This window comes from Amblyomma maculatum, chromosome 5 (assembly GCF_055883805.1).
Source record: "Amblyomma maculatum isolate TAMU_Amacu chromosome 5, ASM5588380v1, whole genome shotgun sequence".
In the NCBI taxonomy this organism is placed as follows: Eukaryota; Metazoa; Arthropoda; class Arachnida; order Ixodida; family Ixodidae; genus Amblyomma; species Amblyomma maculatum.
The window spans coordinates 44,513,623-44,533,157 of NC_139348.1; the positions used below are offsets into that span (position 1 = coordinate 44,513,623).

General features: G+C 43.9%; 1 pseudogene; it reads left to right on the plus strand.

Annotated features, from left to right (window-relative positions):
• Positions 1 to 8,675: 8,675 nt before the first annotated feature.
• Positions 8,676 to 11,677, plus strand: LOC146188210 (uncharacterized; annotated as a pseudogene).
• Positions 11,678 to 19,535: the final 7,858 nt, after the last annotated feature.

Genomic DNA, 19,535 nt, shown 5'->3' on the forward strand with positions numbered 1-19,535 from the left:
GAAGATGGCCTCGATGCTACAAGGCGAGGATGGGGATGCCGTACGCCGCACCTCCAACCAAATGTTACAAAGCGGCAAGCCGATGAAGACAGGAGACAGAACATGACCGATGACGACGGTAGATGACGTTTAATGAGCGTTCGCGGGCCTAGCGCGAGCGCTCCTGCCCGCGCCACTGCCCGCTTCTTCTTCCTTGTAGTTCGTAACAATATGTTAAATAGCCCCCGAACCCTTCATAGTAGTGTGCGTTTTGCAGTACCGCGCTCTTGAAGCTAAACGTAGCGTTGATGGGCTGAGAATGTTTATTCATTTGCCGGATGATATATTCTCAGCCAGATCTAAAACAGTATTAAAGAAAATGCTTGGCTCTTTATAACACTGAACACATACCTCTCATCAATTCTGTATTATGTACACTTCCTTTGTGTGATGTTCATTATAATTTGTGATTTGCATTGTTGGTATAAGTCTTCGTAACTGTTGGATGTCCTTTCTGTACATCGGTATTGATTATGGCACGTTAGTTCGCTGACGTTTGCCTTAAGCCATTGGTAGCTTTGACATACCCACTTCTGGAGTTTTGTGTTATTTTTGGGCAATGAAATATTATTATTATTATTATTTTTTATTATTATTATTATTATTATTATTATTATTATTATTATTATTATTACTATTACTATTATTATTATTATTATTATTATTATTATTATTATTATTATTATTATTATTATTATTATTATTATTATTATTATTATTATTATATTGTTAATGTTATTATTATTAATAATGGCTAATGCTGCGTCCTCTTTCCATGCTGGGGAACGAAAGCGTTTCTCACGAAGCAGGTGGTAACCATGTATTCATTGCCCTGAATCAGCACTTATGCTCCTTTAATTACGAATGCTCTGAGTTTCGAACCGCATGCATCGTAGTTTAGAGTAAAGTTACAAAGGACATCCATTTCTGCACTCATTTTACGGTGATTCTAGTGTGCGCAGGACAAGAATGTTTACAAAACTGCAATGATTCATTATGCCTGAGGGGCGGAAACCACTCATTATTTCATATTTTTGTTCAGTCCTCGAACTTTTTATAAAGCAGGATCGAACTTACGGTGTCTGTACAGATTGTACGTTGAAGCTTACAGAAAGATGAAAATAAATACGGACCTCAGATCAAGTCTTAGCGGCCATGCGGAGCATGCATGAAAAAAAGCTCACAAGATATATTTGAAAACCACATGTTAGCGCAACTATTTCCGTTTACTTCTTATAATACACCTTTCGTGCTCTCATAATTACACACGAGCGCTTCACAGGGAAAAATCGAGTGTAATGCTCGCCCATTTAGCCGCTCAGAAGGAGTCCGCAGACCACGCAATTTCTTGGGGTTATCGCCATTTCCTCCAGCGTATCTTCCCAATTACGTGTTCCTCGGCCTTTGACTCAAGCTGGTCTAGAAGACGTGGACGGTCTTGAGTTTCAGTGTGTCTGAAGACAAGTCACTGTACCGCGCACACGGTGACGGTGCGTCCCGCGCCACATCCGGCTGGCGCGTTGCGATGTGATAATGCTGCTGGAGAGGTATACGTTGAGACAGACGCGTGATAAGACAAAAATAAATATCAATATAAAGTTTTAACTCTAGGTCTTCTTCGTTACCAGATACCACACCCAGCAGCGGCCCCCTAAAAGTTAGTTCGCCACGCAGTGTTGGGCGTGACATCTTTGAACGCTTTTAGGTGTGATCGGTTATATTTGTCTAATATTTGTTCCAGGCATAAGGTTACTGCTGCTGTCAACAAACTATAATTGGGGCGTTCACCCACTGTCGCATAATACCGCTACTCTTTCTACAAAAAAAAATAAAATAAAGTATACAGTGGTGCACTTAGGTCTCCTTGTGTGGGGAAATGCAAAAGCATTGGAAGTTCCTGGCCTAGTTATTTTAGAGCTTGTTCTGCGTTTCGTTGCATTTCTTACGTCGATTGTTTTACTACTACTTCACATACGTTTTAGCATTTGTTTTTATTCCTTTTTTATATTTATTTCTTTGTAGTTTTCATCTTTAATTTTCCCCTCTTTTGTTTTATTCTGATTTTTTATTTTGCATCATTATTTCGAAATTCTTATCGTTTTTTCTTACTCATTGGAGCTGTTGTCCTTTTCCCTGGTGCCCTTTAACGTGCTTGAGCAAATTACGGCTCATTGTCATGTACGCACTGGGACAACAATGGGCCTGATGGCGAATCGGCATAATGGAGAAAACTTTAGCAGAAGATTAGTGGCTTACGCGCTCGCTCGGGGAACCTGGGGACACGATTCACTTATTTTTCTCCTTTTCAATTCTTGCGAGGGCATGACGCGGCGACATGACTGCTGACGTCACTCATGATGTAAAAAAAAAATTATTCCGCATTAATAGATATGAATAGACATGGGCTTGGATTTATGCACGTGGTGCCAAAAAAACATCCACTGCTATATTTTGCGCCTACGTTGTGGTTGTACAGGAGGGACAGTGAAACGCCAATCGCGCTGTGTGAGTTGTCCGTTACAGCTAGTTAGGACGAGTATCGCACATTAATGCCTTGTTCTGTGTTTGAAAAACTGCGTTCACTAAGTGGGTAAAAAAAAACCACAGGTGCAGGTGGACTAGCCACTAGCCGGTGAATTTTGAGGTAACCGAATGAGCCATTGCGGAGGTGGTGCGCAAAATCTAACGAAGCTAGACAATATCACGACTAACGAACGTAAAAAGGGCGAACCTTCATGCCTCATATTCTTAGGGTATATTCACATGGACTACTAAAGACTGCTGCAAGGCAGAAAAACCCGTGATAGTTTCCGTCCTCCAAGAGCTGATTTTAATTAGCAGAAAATCATAAAATTTTGATGTCACTCGGCCAATCAGAGAAGGTCCACCACTGATCGCATATCCACAAACTACATCACCAGTTTCTGTGGCTGATCGAAATGATTGCCACATGGTTCGTACAGCTACAGACAAAGTTGTGTTTTTTCTGGATATCCTAATGTGGGGAGGGTGTTTCTGCACCCCCCCCCCCCCCCCAACTACGCATACACACACTGGTAACTACCTAGACACTGTCAAGATAAAACCAGAACGGATAGATTGAGTGAAAAACATATTACACACTCGAAATTGCTTAGCCATTTTTCCAGCTTTCTAAAGGCATCGTTTTTAACTCCAGTTCTTTTCCTCTCATGCCAAGGCATTAACAACCATCGCTACTTCAAAAGTATTGAAGCACATTGCTGCAGTTGGCACGATTACTGAAAGGCAAGTGGAAAAACAGGGGTGCAGTTGACACCAGGTTGTTCATTTCACCGACGTCATATCAGTTCAGTATAATTTTTTAATGACATCAGTATGCCTGAAGACGCTCTATAATTCGCACTATATACGCGCTATAGCTCAGTGGCGCCAGGCGTTTTGCTGTTTGCAAAGTCGATGGATCATACTCAGGGCAAGCGGGCTGCTTGCTAAAGGCAGCAAAATGAAAATAAAGCTCGTGCGCTTTGCGGACATACAACGGCGAACCTTCTAGCCCCATATATTGTGTACGTCACAAAACCTCCAGTTCTTGGCATGCCAACAAGCTGTCATTTGTTTTGCTATGAAGGTACCGGTACAGACAAAAGTAAACAGAGCACACGATTTTTGCTAAATTTTTTCACGCGTTGCACAATTGAAACTGGTTGTCATGGTATGTGCAGCCTTGTAGTAGACGTCCGTGCTTTTTCACCTGTACAAATAATGTTTTCTTATCTCCAATACACAAGGCGTGATTGTAATTTGAACAAAAAAGCGTGCTCCGTTTACTTATGGCCGCAGCTGTACTTCACTAGCGCTAAGCTAGCGCTGGAGTGACAGGCCAGGAAAGAGACTTAGTCTATGTGGGAGTGATACGGGTGAATGTGAACCTTATCACTCTACCCGCATCCGGTTTCTTGGATGCTCTCCAATCTTCCTGAAAGTTTAATGCACTTGGGATCTAGGCTTTAGGACAGATAAAAAAAAAAAACAGCACTCACTTGGCCGTAATCACGCCAGCCTGCTTAGAATTACGTCTTAGTTGGCAGTAAAGGGTTAAGGAACCTCGAGGGCCCCAAAGAAACAGCATGCAGGAACGTGAGCTGCACAGCCACAGATCCACCGTTACTAAATAGAGGTGTTTCCTACGCAACAAGCCAAGCCTCCGTTTAAAAACTAGACCACATTCCCTTCCAACCTAAAAAAGGCTCAGAAGTAAACAGAACAAAGCATAAAAATTGCTTTTCTAATAAACCGGTGTATTTTCTCTCACATAAATCCGTCGCGGGTGGCAAGCCAAACAGACCCTGGTTGTTTGCAATTCTTTATTTTTTGGCAGTCGATACCACTACATGTATGGCGGAAACAAAGCAACTTATTGCACGTAAACCTCAGTGGTTTCCCCAGCCGCACCTTTAACGCAGCGAGTAATGCAAGGGAGCCTTCCTGTTTGTTCTGGTTCCTGTTAAAGTGCACTTCATGGCTCATTTTCACAGCCTTCGGTTACCCCTAGCCGCGTGGACTCGACATTTGTGAGCGCGATGTTTTCATTTCTTTACGCGTCTATCTTCAGGACATCGTCAATGATGGCGGACACACTTGAAATCCATGCAAGACGTCGGGGACATTTCTTAACCAAGACATAATAATCGCTTTTCCAAACCAGGTATCGGAAACAGGTATCGCCAAGCTCCCCGGCGCGGCTAGGAATTGTTTTCTGGTGAGTTCACTTGTTTTGTCTCTCAAGTGGTGGAATGATTTACTAAACAATACTGCTGCTCATTTTTTTTTAGCTGCGATAGGAGACTTGGATGATAGGAAAAGGGACCATAATTGTGACATTAGCTTTCGTTTTTGCAAATTAAGGCGGCAACGCCATGGCCGTGGAAGTTTGCCGCGCGTCTGAGTTTCTTTCCTGAACCTATGAGCTGCTGGTGTTAATTTTCAAAGTAGGAAGCTCTAAGTATATGCAGGAATATCTCAAGAGTTTTTTCAATTATGTTACAAAATGCGTGTATGAATATGTTATGGGGACCAATTTACATTTGGGCATGGCCTCAACCTACCACCATCTATGTTGCTCCCATCCGTTGTCTCAAATCCCCTCATGCGGATGTGCGCCTGTTGCGAGACGTGATTCCCATTTCCGAAAAGATCATATTCGCTTCACTCTGATTTTATGTTTCGAGAGAAAACTGCAAGTTTCCTTGCACCCTTTGTAATAATGGCGTTACGAATGAAAGGGCATATGAAGTCAGCTCGGGTAAGTAGGAATCGACTTCATGATAACCTAGAAGGAAGGATGGATCAGTGGTCGTCATGCGCTTGTCATCTATGAATTTCGAGCAACAGCTCATTGGCGTGGAATGAACTGAACACGTTCACTTATAACGGACTGTTCCAGAACAAGCTGCCTGAATCACAAAGAACAAGTGGAGTGTTACCACTCCTCCGGATAGGTCATTGGGCTATCCATCAATTATTCATTCGATAGCATAACTACACAGGTTTTAATGACAAGAAATCTCAACTTAGATTTTTTTATTGCAGTAAGTATGATTACACCAAAATTCCCAAGTGGGCATTACATAGAGGGGAGGCATCATCCAAAAGCGTCAAAATAAAGCATAATATCAGCATAAATTAACATAAAAGCAAAATAACACCAAACGCGGTGTAACGAACTTCAATAAACAGCAGTATACTTGAATGTCAATGGCAACAACAGCTCCCGTAAGAAAAGAGGAAGCAAACCAGCAGTGGTAAAATATAGAGACGCAACTCTCATCTTGATCTGTATTTTGGACTAAGCACTCAGTAGCGTAACTTAAGTTTCTCCAAACGTTCGCGACTCATGATGCAAACAATTTCCTTACTCAGATCGTTCAATTCACTAATTTGTTTGTTCGTACAGAAGTTTCTTCGCACAGAAGCAGGTTCCACTTTATTATCACGGTTAAGAAAAATACGAATGGGCGGTTTATTCCTTCGACACTGGAATATGAAGGGTTATAGTAAAGATTGTGAGAAACCATTAGACAATGCAATTATAATCTATCTCCTAATTCGTGCTTAATTAAAGAAAAACAGGAATGCGAAGAATTGTTGAATGCAATGAAAGAAACAGCTTTGTTTTGCAGAGATTATAGTTTAGAGATTAAGTATATGATTGATTAAGGTTACAGATAATCGAGGCGCATGCGAGCTTCAGGGTACTGGTGGTGTTAAAAGCAAGGAATTTAGTATCTTTTTTATTATGAGCCAAGAAGCGTCGCATGCACAATTTTTGGCCACAATGATTGTAGTGTCATTGATGAGATGTCATAGGGCTTAGTGAGGTTAGGAGGCAGAATGAGGCATATACTGTACTGAAGGATGGGCATGTACTGTGTTATCGAGGTTTACCAGAGAGGCGACAACTAGGAGTAGGTTTCCTTGTCAGTAAGTATATAGTGGGTAATATCGATGAATTCTATAGTATTAACGAGAGGGTTGTAGGCATCGTAATTGGGCTTAATAAGCGGAATAAACTGAAGGTTTTACAGGCCTATGCACCTACATGTAGTTATGATGACCAGGCAGTTGAAAGCTTCTATGACGATGTAGAATCGGCAATGCGAAAAGTAAAGACGCAGTATACTGTACTAATGGGCGACTTCAATGCCAAGGTAGGGAAAAAGCAGGCAGGAGACAAGGCAGTAGGTGACTATGGCATTGGTTCTAGGAATACCAGGGGGGAGTTACTAGTTGAGTTTGCAGAGCGCAATAACTTACGAATCATGAATACCTTCTTCAGCAAACGGAAGAACCGGAAATGTACATGGAAAAGTTCTAACGGAGAGACTAAAAATGAAATCGACTTCATAATGTGTTCAACCCCCGCCATTATGCAAGATGTAGAGGTATCGGGAAAGGGCGATGCAGTGACCACAGGATGGTGAGGTCCCGAATTAGCCTGAATCTGAAGAAGGAACGCAACAGATTAGTAAGAAAGAAACCCTTCAACGAATTAGCGGTGAGGGGGAGGGCAGAAGAGTTCAGGATCTCGCTACAGAATAGGTATTCAGCTCAAACTGAGGATGGCGACTTCACCCTACAGGCAAGGAACAATAATTTCAGATATCATTACTGAGTGCGCGGTAGAAGTAGGCGGTAGGATAGTTAGAGAGGATACCGGTAAGCTGTCTAAGGAGACGAAAGATTTGATTAAGAAACGCCAGAGTATGAAAGCTTCCAATCCAACACACCAGATCGAATTGGCCGACATATCAAAGCTAATCAATAAGCGCAAGGTGGCCGATATAAGGAAGTATAACATGGAGAAAATTGAGCATGCTGTAAAGAACGGGGGAAGCCTTAAAGCGGTAAAGAAGAAATGGGCATAGGCAAAAACCAGATGTATGCGATAAGGACAAGGCGGGCAACGTCATCACTAATATGGACAAGATAGTCAAAGTAGCCGAGGAGTTCTATACAGATCTCTACAGTAGCTAAAGTAGTCAGGACCGTAATGAGATTGGCGGTAGTGAAAAACAGTCAGACGTTCCACCAGTGACGAAGGACGAGGCCAAGAAAGCACTAGAAACTATGAAAAGGGGGAAATCAGCAGTAGAGGATCAGATAACTACGGATTTGCTGAAGGACGGGGGGGGGATATCGTGCTAGAAAAACTGGCCACCCTGTATACGCAGTGCCTGGTGTCATCAACGGTATCGGAACCATGAAAGAATGCAAACATTATCCTCATTCACAAGAAAGGGTACTCTAAGGACCTTAAAAATTACAGACCAATCAGCTTACTTTCTGTTACGTATAAGGTATTTACTAAGGTAATCGCTAATAGAATCAGGACAACCTTAGACTGCAATCAAGCAAAGGATCAAGCAGGGTTTCGGAAACGGTACTCTACTATCGATCATATCCATACCATCAATCAGGTGATAGAAAAATGCTCGAAATATAACCAGCCCTTATACATAGCATTCATTGATTACGAAAAAACATATGACTCAGTTGAAACCTCGGCGGTGGTGCAGGCATTGCGAAATCAGGGAGTAGACGAGCCGTACGTGAAAGTGCTGGAAGATATATATAGTGGCTGCACAGGGACCATAGTTCTGCATAAAGAAAGTAACAAAATTCCCATAAAGAAAGGTGTTAGGCAAGGAAACACAATCTCCCCAGTCCTATTCACAGCTTGTTTAGAGTAAGTATTCAAAGACTTGGAATGGGAGCAGTTAGGGATAAGGGTAGATGGAGGATACCTCAGTAACCTGCGATTTGCTGATGACATTGCCTTGCTAAGCAACTCGGGGGATAAACTGCAAGTAATGATCGATGACCTAGACAGGAAAAGTAGAAAGGTAGGCTTGAAAATCAATATGCAGAAGACTAAGGTAATGTTCAACAGCCTCGGGAAGGAACAGCAGTTTACATTAGGTAGCGAAATACTGGAAGTAGTAGGCGAATATGTCTACTTAGGACAGGTAGTAACCGTAGATCCGGACTATGAAAAGGTGTTATATCGGCGCAACGCTTATCAAGCTTGTTGCTGTCTTGCTACTGTGTGCCGCTATCTGATGTACGCAGTCATGGTTCGCGTGTGCGACCGTAGCGGTAGCCAATAGCATGCCTCGGTTGCACCCAGGCTTCCTTTATAAACCGAAGCCACTGAATCCTTGTTGCTTGTATGTTCGTGTTGCTGTCCGAATAAAGTCTTGCCTTCTCGGCGTCTCGGAATAACATGGCGACGAGGATGGGATCATTCAGGAAGAGGCAGTGACAAAGCCTCCTGAAGAAACGACGACGACGCCACGGCAAGTGGGAACATCAGTGATGAACACCACTCTGGGATCGTTGGGCGAGTTTTGCCCGGACTCTGGCAATTTCGACATCTACGTGGAAAGGTTTGACCTGTACGCAACAGCCAACGGAATAGACACAAGTAAGAAGCTGCAAGTCTTCTTAACTGTCCTTGGTGAAAAAGCTTGTGTGACTCTACCTAGCCTTCTGCTGCCGAAGAAGCCCACGGAAGTCAAGTACGAAGAAGCTACAGATGTTCTCCGACAGCACTATGCACCAAAGCGGTCAGTGGTTACCGAACGGTATCGCTTCTACCAACGAAAGCAAGAGTCGCACGAAAGCCTGGCACAGTTCATTGTCGAGCTGAAGAGACTGGCTGCCACGTGCTCGTTTTGAAGTTTCTTGGAAGAAGCTCTCCGGGATCGACTGATTTCTGGAATGCGAGCGGATTCTATCCGATGCCGTCTTCTTGCCCTGTCTGATGATGAAGCCATCTGGGAGCGAGTTTGCAAAATTGCTACCGCCTTGGAGACTGCTCAGAAAGACACCAGAGAAATGCTACCTGAGGGGTCAACCACCAGTCCGCCGGACATCTGCTGGCATCGGGATTCCACCCCGCAAGGCCAGCGACAAGCGACAAAGGAGGAGGCCCCTAGCAACGAGCAGCGTGCCCCGCAAAACGGCCCAAGGAAGCAACGTGGGAAAGGCACTGTTCGCGTCTGTCATAGAAGCGGCGGACTGCATACGCCTGTGAGTTGTCCTTTCCTCAAAAGTATGTGTTTCACATGCTCGAAGCCGGGTCGTGTAGCAAAAATGTGCAAAACAAAGGTGGTGCACAAAGTTGAGGAGCCCTTGGCGGAAACTGACTTGCTTACAGTGTGTACGACGAACGAAGTTCACGGCTCACCGCCTATTGTGCTTAAAGTAAAAGTAAATGGCAAGAAGATACCGATGGAATTAGATACGGGAGCCGCTGTGACAATAATGTCTGAAAGAGACTTTGATGAAAATTTTCCGAACTGTCCATGTTCGAAAGACGACATACGTCTAGGCGTGTATAACGGTACTTCACTCAAAGTGAAAGGCGTAGCAAACGTCAAGGTGTCTTATCAGAACCGAAGCTACAATTTGCCTCTAATAATAGCAAAGCAAGAAAATGGAGCTCGCATGCCGACGCTTTTCGGTCGCGATTGGATAACGGCACTAAAAGTTGACTTGCACAATGCTGTTCAGCAGTTGCAACGTGACGTTGATAACGTGCAGGATGGCAGACAGATGGTAGCAGCGGAAGCCGAGAACAAGTTAAAACGGCTGTACAGTGATGTGTTTGAGCCAAGGTTATGGTTCTATTCAGGGATTCACTGGTAGCATCAAAATGAAAAATGATGCGCAGCCAGTTTTTTGTAAGGCGAGACCTGTACCATATGCATTGCGCGAACAGGTGGAGAATGAATTGCTTGAACTTGAGAAGGCTGGTGTGGTGTACAGAGTGAGGCACAGTGCGTGGGCTACACCGTTAGTGATCGTCCCAAAGAAAGCAGAAAAGCAGATTAGGATATGTGGGGATTACAGAGTGACTGTAAATCGGGGTATTGAACTCGACCACTATCCACTGCCTCTGCCAGAGGACATATTCGCGTCATTAGTTGGAGGGACCGTGTTCACTTTACTGGATTTGTCTAAGGCTTACCTGCAGCTTGAGCTGGATGAGCAGGCACAAGAATTGCTGACGATGAACAAGCACATGGGACTGTTCAGGTTCCGGCGACTGCCATAGGGAGTGGCAAGCGCCCTGCAATGTTTCAGGCCGTGATGGACCAGGTATTACGAAACATACCTGAAACTGCCTGTTACCTGGACGATGTGTTAATAGCAGGTAAAGACCTGACGGAGTGCTATCACCGTTCCGAGCAAGTGCTACAAACGCTCAGTAAACACGGCATCCGGGTAAACCCAGGGAAATGCAAATTTTTCCAAGAAAATGTTTGTTACTTGGGACATGAGCTAGACAAGGATGGCGTACACCCAACACCAGAAAAAGTAAAGGCGATTCGAGAAGCGCCTCAACCAACTAACGTGACTCAACTAAAGGCATTTTTGGGTCTAGTAAACTGCTACGCCAAATTTTTGCCTGACCTAGCAAACTTGCTAGAACCTCTTCATCAACTGTTGCGCAAAGGCAGCACATGGAAGTGGTCGAGCCAGTGTGACGCATGTTTCAGACGGTGTAAAAATTTGATCAGTGAAGACATGGTTTTGGAACTGTATGATGTAAAGAAAGAAATACAGCTGACATGTGACGCTTCTGCTTACGGCTTAGGCGCGGTGCTGTCGCACGTGATTGAGGGCGTAGAGCGACCAATTGCGTTCGCATCTCGATCAATGACTCCTGCCGAGCGTAATTACGCGCAGGTGGAAAAAGAAGCTCTTGCTGTTGTTTTTTGCAGTAAAGAAATTTCATAAATATCTGTATGGGCGTAAGTTCAACGTGATCACCGATCACCAGTCGCTCACCGCTATTTTTGAGGCAAAGCACCACACAAATGCAGTCGCGGCAGCTCGCGTGCATCGCTGGGGAATTTTCCTTGCAAACTACAACTTTCACATTTTGCACAGAGCAGGAACAAAGATAGCCAATGCAGATGGCTTATCACGCCTTCCACTGCCTGAAGCCGGTGACGAGGCAGAAGAAATATTTTATTTTTCGCTCGTTAGTAAACTCCCCTTAACTGTGAAAGATATCGAGCGGGAAACTGTGAAAGATCCAGTTCTTAGTACTGTTCGTGAAATGGTATGGCATGGATGGCCGCGTGCTGTGGACACACTTTATCAGCCTTTCTTCGTTAGGCGGTTTGAGCTTTCAGTCGATTGCGGGTGTTTGGTGTTGAACAACAGAGTCGTTGTACCGCAGTCGCTTCAATGTGAAGTTCTGTGCTTGTTACATGAACAACACATCGGTATCACAAAGATGAAAGCACTTGCGAGGTCAATGGTTTGGTGGCCACAGATAGACAACTGCCTCGAACGAGCAGTGAAGCAGTGTGAAATTTGTCAAAGCACCAAATCCGTGGGGCCACTAGCGCCGCTTTCATCTTGGAAGTGGTGCACAAGCAGTTGGGAGAGGGTACATCTAGACTTTGCTGAAAAGGAAAAAAAGATGTTTCTTCTAGCTGTAGATTCCTATTCCAAATGGTTGGAAATAAAAATCATGACGTCAACGACGGCGCAAAGCACGATCGAAACGGTGCGCTCGTTGTTCGCAAGTCATGACCTGCCGATAGAGGTAGTCACAGATAACGGGCCGCAGTTTCGTGCAAAAGAATTCGAGGAGTTTCTTTCGACAAACGGGGTCAAGCAGGAACAAACTGATGCTGGGTTACATGTGCTACCAAGGCGCAGCGCTCGTGACAAGCGGAAGCCGGATCATCTGACGTATGATAGATTCTGATTTTGTTGGAGGGGAAGTGTTATATCGGCGCAACGCTTATCAAGCTTGCTGCTGTCTTGCTACTGTGTGCCGCTATCTTATGTACGCAGTCATGGTTCGCGTGTGCGACCGTAGCGCTAGCCAATAGCATGCCTCGGTTGCACCCAGGCTTCCTTTATAAACCAAAGCCACTGAATCCTTGTTGCTTGTATGTTCGTGTTGCTGTCCGAATAAAGTCTTATCTTCTCGGCGTCTCGGAATAACAAAAGGAAATAACAAGAAGAATAAGATTGGGATGGAGCGCATTTGGCAAGCACTCGCAGATTATGACTAGCAGCTTACCGGTATCGCTCAAGAGGAAAGTAATCAACAGTTGCATCTTGCCTGTACTTACCTATGGGGCTGAAACGTGGAGGCTAACCAAGAGAGTTCTACTTAAGTTGAGGACAACCCAGAGGGCTATGGAACGAAAAATGGTGGGGGTAACATTAAAGGATAGAAAGCGTGCAGAGTGAGTCAGAGAAATAACTCAGGTTACCGACATTCTAGTGGAAATTAAGAAGAAGAAATGGACATGGGCAGGACATGTAGTGCGAAGAGAGAACCGATGGTCGCTGAGGGTAACAGACTGGAACAAACTGGATTCCAAGGGAAGGAAAGCGTAGCAGGGGGCGGCAGAAAGTTAGGTGGGCGGATGAGATTAAGAAGTTCGCAGGGGTCAAGTGGATGCAGCTAGCACAGAACCGGGTTAAGTGAAGAAATATGGGAGAGGCCTGCAGTGGGTATAATCAGGCTGATGATGATAATGATTGTAGTGTTGGCTAGTTCTTCTGTAGCGGGTCGAAACAGAGTTTCTTATAGATTAGCCTAACAAGCGCCTGTCTTACATGAGCGTTTTTAATGCAGGAATGCATTTAACAGCTATATTTTAAACATGTAGGAAACCTGCAGTGGCTAGGGGGCCCAGCATTCCTTCCTCAACGCGCCTTAAAAATGTTGCTGTTTGCCGCTTGGTTCGCGATAAACGACTGAGCTATCACTGTTATTGATACGCATGTGACAGATAACGTCCTTGCCTAGGCGCTCTCGATGTAGCCCACCTATGTGACACGCCACGCAAAGCTTCGACAGAGCGTGCAATCTGATCCTTGTAATCTCATGCAGGTGGCGTGAAAACGCCCTGCGAAGACGCCTTACAAGTATTATGGCGCGGTGATCGACGCTGCAAACTTCACTGCAGGCTCCCTGTAATCCGTCACGGTTCTATCCATCAAGGTTACAGGACCCCCATAGGTCCGCTAGGAACTGATAATTCTTATGTGTCGATGTAATACTTTAAAATATTAGGTAAAGCAGTACCAAGTGCGAACGTTTTTTTTTATTTACCTCCTTCAATAACTACATTGCGAACGCACAAGATTGTTAGTCTGGGAGTGTTTCGAGCGTTTGTGCCGGCGCCAAGAATTACTGCAGTCTCGCCAGATGTAGCCAATTCTCCCCATATCCAAAAGAAAGTCGATCGTTGTGGAAAGTGCCAACACTCCGTTTCAAAGGGTACGCTCATATTATGCATCCATCCATCGAGCACTGCGCTGCTGTCGACTCTAAGCCGGCCGTGTAGGGTGCTACGCTCCCACAGGCGCTTGGTTTCTCCGCAACCAAGTCCGCATAAGACGACAGCGTCGCTGCAAACGGCCGAGGAGGTAATAGCGGTGTAATGATTAGAATATGGTGCCTAGGTACAACAGTATAGGGCAAAGCTGCTCCGGTGAGGAAGGGGAAGTTCGCCGAGCGGTGGAGCGCAGTTCGACGCTTGTAACTATGTCTCGGCCATGTGTGTGGGTATGTGGGCACGTGCACGTGCACGGGTTCATCGCATTCTTCGAGCACTTCCTTGTTCTCTGTCTCTCTTTCGCTCTTTTCGGGTTGGAACACCAAACCTCTGTCTACCTGCTGCTACTATTATAACCCTTGGGAACAATGAGCGCGTCGAGAATTACACCGGTAATTCTGTAATTTATTGTTATTTGTTCAACATTTTCTCCCCTATGGACATTGTAAGCCAATTAAGACCGAAACACAACAATGTTTGTTTTTTGAGGACCTTTAATACCTTGGGGGCTTGGGCCGGGCGGGGAAGGAGCAGTTTCAGGGAGGCCACCGTCAGAGGCCTGCAACGATGGCAAAGCAGTGCACATTGCATGTTCAACTTTCTAGAGCATCACTTTTATTATAGAGGAAAATGTCAGATGTTCTAACAAACGTTTACGCATAGGCTGACGGGAACAGTCTAATATTGTGGTGAATAGCAAAAAAATTTGTTCACATTTGTCTTGCGCGCTTACGCTGAGCGGACAAAATATAGAAGCCCATTGAGCTAGAACACTGTATAACTGGAAATCATCTGTGAAATATTGTAAGAAGGTGTTAAAAAATCCGATAGAAAATGTCTCTGTTTAAAAAAAAAACAGCAAAACCATAAGCCAGTCGGCGGAGTACGTGCAGATATAACGATTATCAAGCTAGGGTTTCATAATACGAGAAAAAAAATTGTTTTGAAATTGTCTTCCCAGAATTTATTCAAATTTTCTGGGCTTTAACAAAAAGCTACTGGAAGTTAATTCTGCTTAGGAGGAATCAGATTTGGTTTCGTTTCATGGATGTGTGCCGGCTAAAGTCAGCTCTTAAGACGTAATTCGAAGAACTTACGCCGTCCTCCGTCAAATAATGGGTCATCGCAGTCTCTTATGTGACTAATAGCCATAATGAACCACAGCTACTTGCGTTGTTTAAAGGTCAGTCCTTGGTCATAACTGCTGATCGAAGCCGACTTGTGTCAGAATTGTTCTCCCGCTTTAGGTGAGGTTTGATGCTATCTGCTGGACAGCATATTGCGTCAGCAAAGCCCCAGATTGTAAGAAGCCGTCGACGAATTCATAAACAGGAATAGGTTCATTACGCTTAGAAAAGTGTATTTATGGTACTGTTGTGATATTACCAGTAGGTCTTCAAAAGTTTTCCCATGTCAGAATGCAATTATGTCCATGTCATACAGTTCATGTCCACTCCTTTAAAACCCCATTGGGGTTGACAGTATATCAAAATAAAATAAAATAAATAAAATAAATACATTACTGCCCGATCTATCGAATGTTTGTAGAATAGAATAGCTCAGAAAGACAGCCAGGACACGGATTTATTATGACAACACCACGCGCCAGTCTTCGACCCGAGCCTATTTGTTTCGCGTACATTTGTCTTTCCTCTACTGCATTATTCAGATGCGCGCAGCGACTATTTATAAAAAAAAAATGTGCAGTGACAAGCAGTTGATCTGTTGACAAAACGTAATACCGCTTTGCTGGAAAATACCGACTTCAGTACTATCGACGTCCAGTCTCACATGTCAAGAAGAGAAAAACCTGTTTGTTTGGAAATTTGTGTTGCAAACCACAGCACTGTCAAAAGCATTATTCAAATTGCAGCCATTTTGTTGAACACCTATCTACGATCAAATGCATTAACCCAAGACGCTCAGAAAGCAACCAAACAACGTCTATTAAACTTACTAACCGTTGTTTTATTCATAACGGGACCTCTAATTGCTCTTATAACTTCTTCTGTTGGGCGAAGTTTACTCTTATCTTTACTGATACTTCGTGGCGACCTAGAGTCAAATCCTGGCCTCACTAAGAAGGAACTACTGCATTAAATCTGCTCAAAAAAACGCTAGCCTAATTTTTGCTAAGAACTAGAAAATGCTGATGTTGCCTATTACATCAACCTTATAATGCTGATGAAGAAGAACATTATGCTTAAGTCGCCTATCCTCAAAACCAAAGGTAAAAGTCTTAGGTTTTGGGCCCTAGCAAGCACCTTTGGAAATTAAATAACCTTATCAAAATAAGTCACCCGACCTTCGAAATAACTGTCCTATAAAAGAAGATTTATTGGCGGTGCTGTCCATTACCACTCTTGCAATGGTGTAATCGTGATATTTATTAAGCCATAATATGTTTGCTAGTGGCATTGCTCAAGGTACGGCCGCTACAGGGGTGACGCATTTCACCGGGTGTTTTATTTTGCAAACAGCAATTCAAGTACGAATGTTTTATAGTCTATATTTGGTATTCCGGTTCGGTAGCATGCTTTGCTGTTTCGCTTAGCGCTGGAATGCAGACATATAAATGCGTAGAATTTGGATCAATCTTACGTTAGTGCATTTGGACGTAATATATTTCATTTCGTGCACTGACATTTCCATCGGTGTTCATCGTCAAGCTGAGCGACACCGTAACCCAATCCGTAAACAAATTTTCATGAGTGCACCGATCAATACTATATATTCTCGGCTAAGTTGTGCTACGCAACCGCTAGGAACTGGGAGCTACTGCCCCAAGAGGCTTGTCGAGAGCACTAGTCGTCAGTACCTTATTGCAGACTTGGTACATATTCATAGGTTACCTCCAACCCTCTCTATCTTCCTTGGTGGTGTCTTTTGGCCGTAAGAAAGTGCTACTAAAGATTTGTGCAAATAAGGCTGTAGGCTCGAACGGTAGAGAAGAATATTGGTACTAATAGCGTGCCGAGCACTGGCGAGGTACACGATTTAAGAATCTGTGGCGATACAAGTTGTGTCAAAATCGCATGCGCATTATCGCCGGTTTATTTGCAACCCTTGTAGAAGGTGTTATTTTCCCCTAGAAGTCTAACGAATAGTAAATATAGTAAAACAATGCTAATTACTAGACGTTTTGACATTTATTAAAGGAGATGTGAGCCTCCTCCTGGGGATGGAACATTTCTTTTACACATGCTCCTTCGTTGCCGCTCCCTCTGCAGAGGAGACGGTAGACCATTTCTTGGCACTTTGCTTCGAACTTCGGATAGCACGGAAGCTGTGCCTCGGCATCAAGCACTGCCGACCACCGGACGCAGTAGTCACGACACACTGCCTCAACACAGGACCGTGTACGAATTCATAGCCGGCATAGGTCTGCATTTGTACATCTAACCAATTTCAACTTTTATCCATTTGCTTACTGAAAATAGAGTGCAGTCGCTGCTTCCTTGGCTGGTTAAAGAATTTAAGAAACCACTAATAAACCGGCAGATTAAGGAAAATACGGGAACGGCCCTTTGTTACACTGAGCTTACAAAAACGACGCACACACGTTCTATCTTACAAGAGCACACGTGCAGTTCAGACACCACAGCCTCAGTCGAAGACTCTCGAATCGCCGCAACACAAAAACGGTGCCCTCTGAAGCCGGGTAGATGTAAAGTCACTCACGAGAATAAAGAATTAAAGACACAACCGGGCTAACGATATGAAGAATATATTTGCGCAATTAAATTAAACACAAATCACAGACTAACTATAGTCCGTGAGGATAACGATTATCAAAAATTTATTTTTACATTCTTCTTGCGTACTTACGCATGCAGAGTGGAAACAATGTAGACGTACATGGACAGCAAACTAAAAACAAAGAAACACGTGATTTCTCAATGCATCGCCGTAATGTCAGTGGTTCGTGCAACCTTCCCTTATTATAAAGAGCGAATGCTTCTCCGAACAAATAAATAGACCGTTTGCGAGTCTTGCGAATACGAAGAAAGAGTTATAGCACATCCTGTAATGAAAATATCGAGTCTCTCACCGAGAAATATTGGTAGCATGTAAATTTGATAAGCGATGAAGGACCGGTGGTGAGAGCGTTACAGAGGCGATGAGTAGTGGCACTTCCTTTTTTTGCGTGTGTCGTTGGTAGGACGAAGTTTTGCATAACGGTTTTTCAGGGGCTGTTCCAAGACGTATCGTCTACATACATCTTGCTTCCCGGTTAACATGCAAGTTGTAGACATTTTCCACACCGATGCATTTTACGAATCAACAACGCGCCTAAGTGTTTGTTGTCCTCGGCTTTAACAAGCGGTGCTAGAACACACGCAGCAGAGATAATAATTCCACGTTACCAAAGAGGAACTGTTGTATGAGGACTGTGCCCCCTCAAATTAGACAGATTAGCAATAAGGGATGGTGCCGTGAAGGGCTCTGATGACAACCCAGGCCTCTAAATTGCGTCGTTATTGTATTTTACCTCTATATCGGGCTACCGCGAAGGCGATTCTATCCCACTAGCCTGACATTAGAAGCCGAAAGCCAAATTTGCTCATTCACTGAAACAGGAGAGTGCTCAACCACTGAAGCCAGTGCTTTGACTACGCTTCTAAACTATAATAAACTAAAGGCATCTTGCATCATCAGAAGGTTGCGTGTCAATCCAAATCTAAATAATTTTATACTTCTCAGCGAAACAACGAGTTTTCGATTTGATGATGGATCAGCTCCAGACTAGCACTCTTGACGTGACGGCCCAGAAGAGTATATAATGGTACAGAGAATGATTTCATCTGTGACATTCCAGTGATACTCCTGGATCATATGCAGTGCATGAAGGTGCTGCGGTGCACATAGAAGGCAAGCTGAAGGGTGGCGTGGGAAAAGAAAATTACCAGAGAAGGGATTTGGGCACACAGCCAGATCTATTTATTTTAGCCCCTGCTCCCCCCCTCCCTCCCCCTCCCTGGTATTATTTTTCGGTAGGCCGCACATAGAGGACGATGTTTACTCAGAAAAAAAGAGCGAACACTCCCATGGCCTCAAAGACAAAAATAGCTCAAGTGGGCAGCTCTTTTCTAGGAGCGTACTGTTCAATCTAGACAAAATGTGCTGCATGGGCCTCATTTTTGCAAGTGGCTAATAATTGGCCCAGTGTATGAGCGCATGTTAACAGCTAACATTTGAGTATTTATTTATTTGTTAATTTATTTATCTAATATGTTACTATCAGGGCCGTTGAGGCGTTACAGATAGGAGTCGTAACTACCTATACAAAACTCAAAATAAGGAGAATATTTAACGTAGGTGATGAAGAAGCGCAGAATTGAATGCTTCGAGTTCAGAAATGAAGACGATACAGGCTGGCAGGTGTTTCCAGTCTGAGCTGGTCCTAGGGAGAAAGGAGTAGATATATTGGTTAGTCCTGCAATTTGGAACATCAACTTTGAAACGATGCTCAATGTGGGATGATACGTAACTCGGAGCAGTGAAAAGACTTAATTTCAAAGATTCATTTGTGTAATATATTTTGGGGAATGTGGAAAGTCTAGAAAAATGACGAAGCATGGAAAGATCTGGGAGATCTATGGTGATTTTCATGAGTGTTACACTAGATAAATG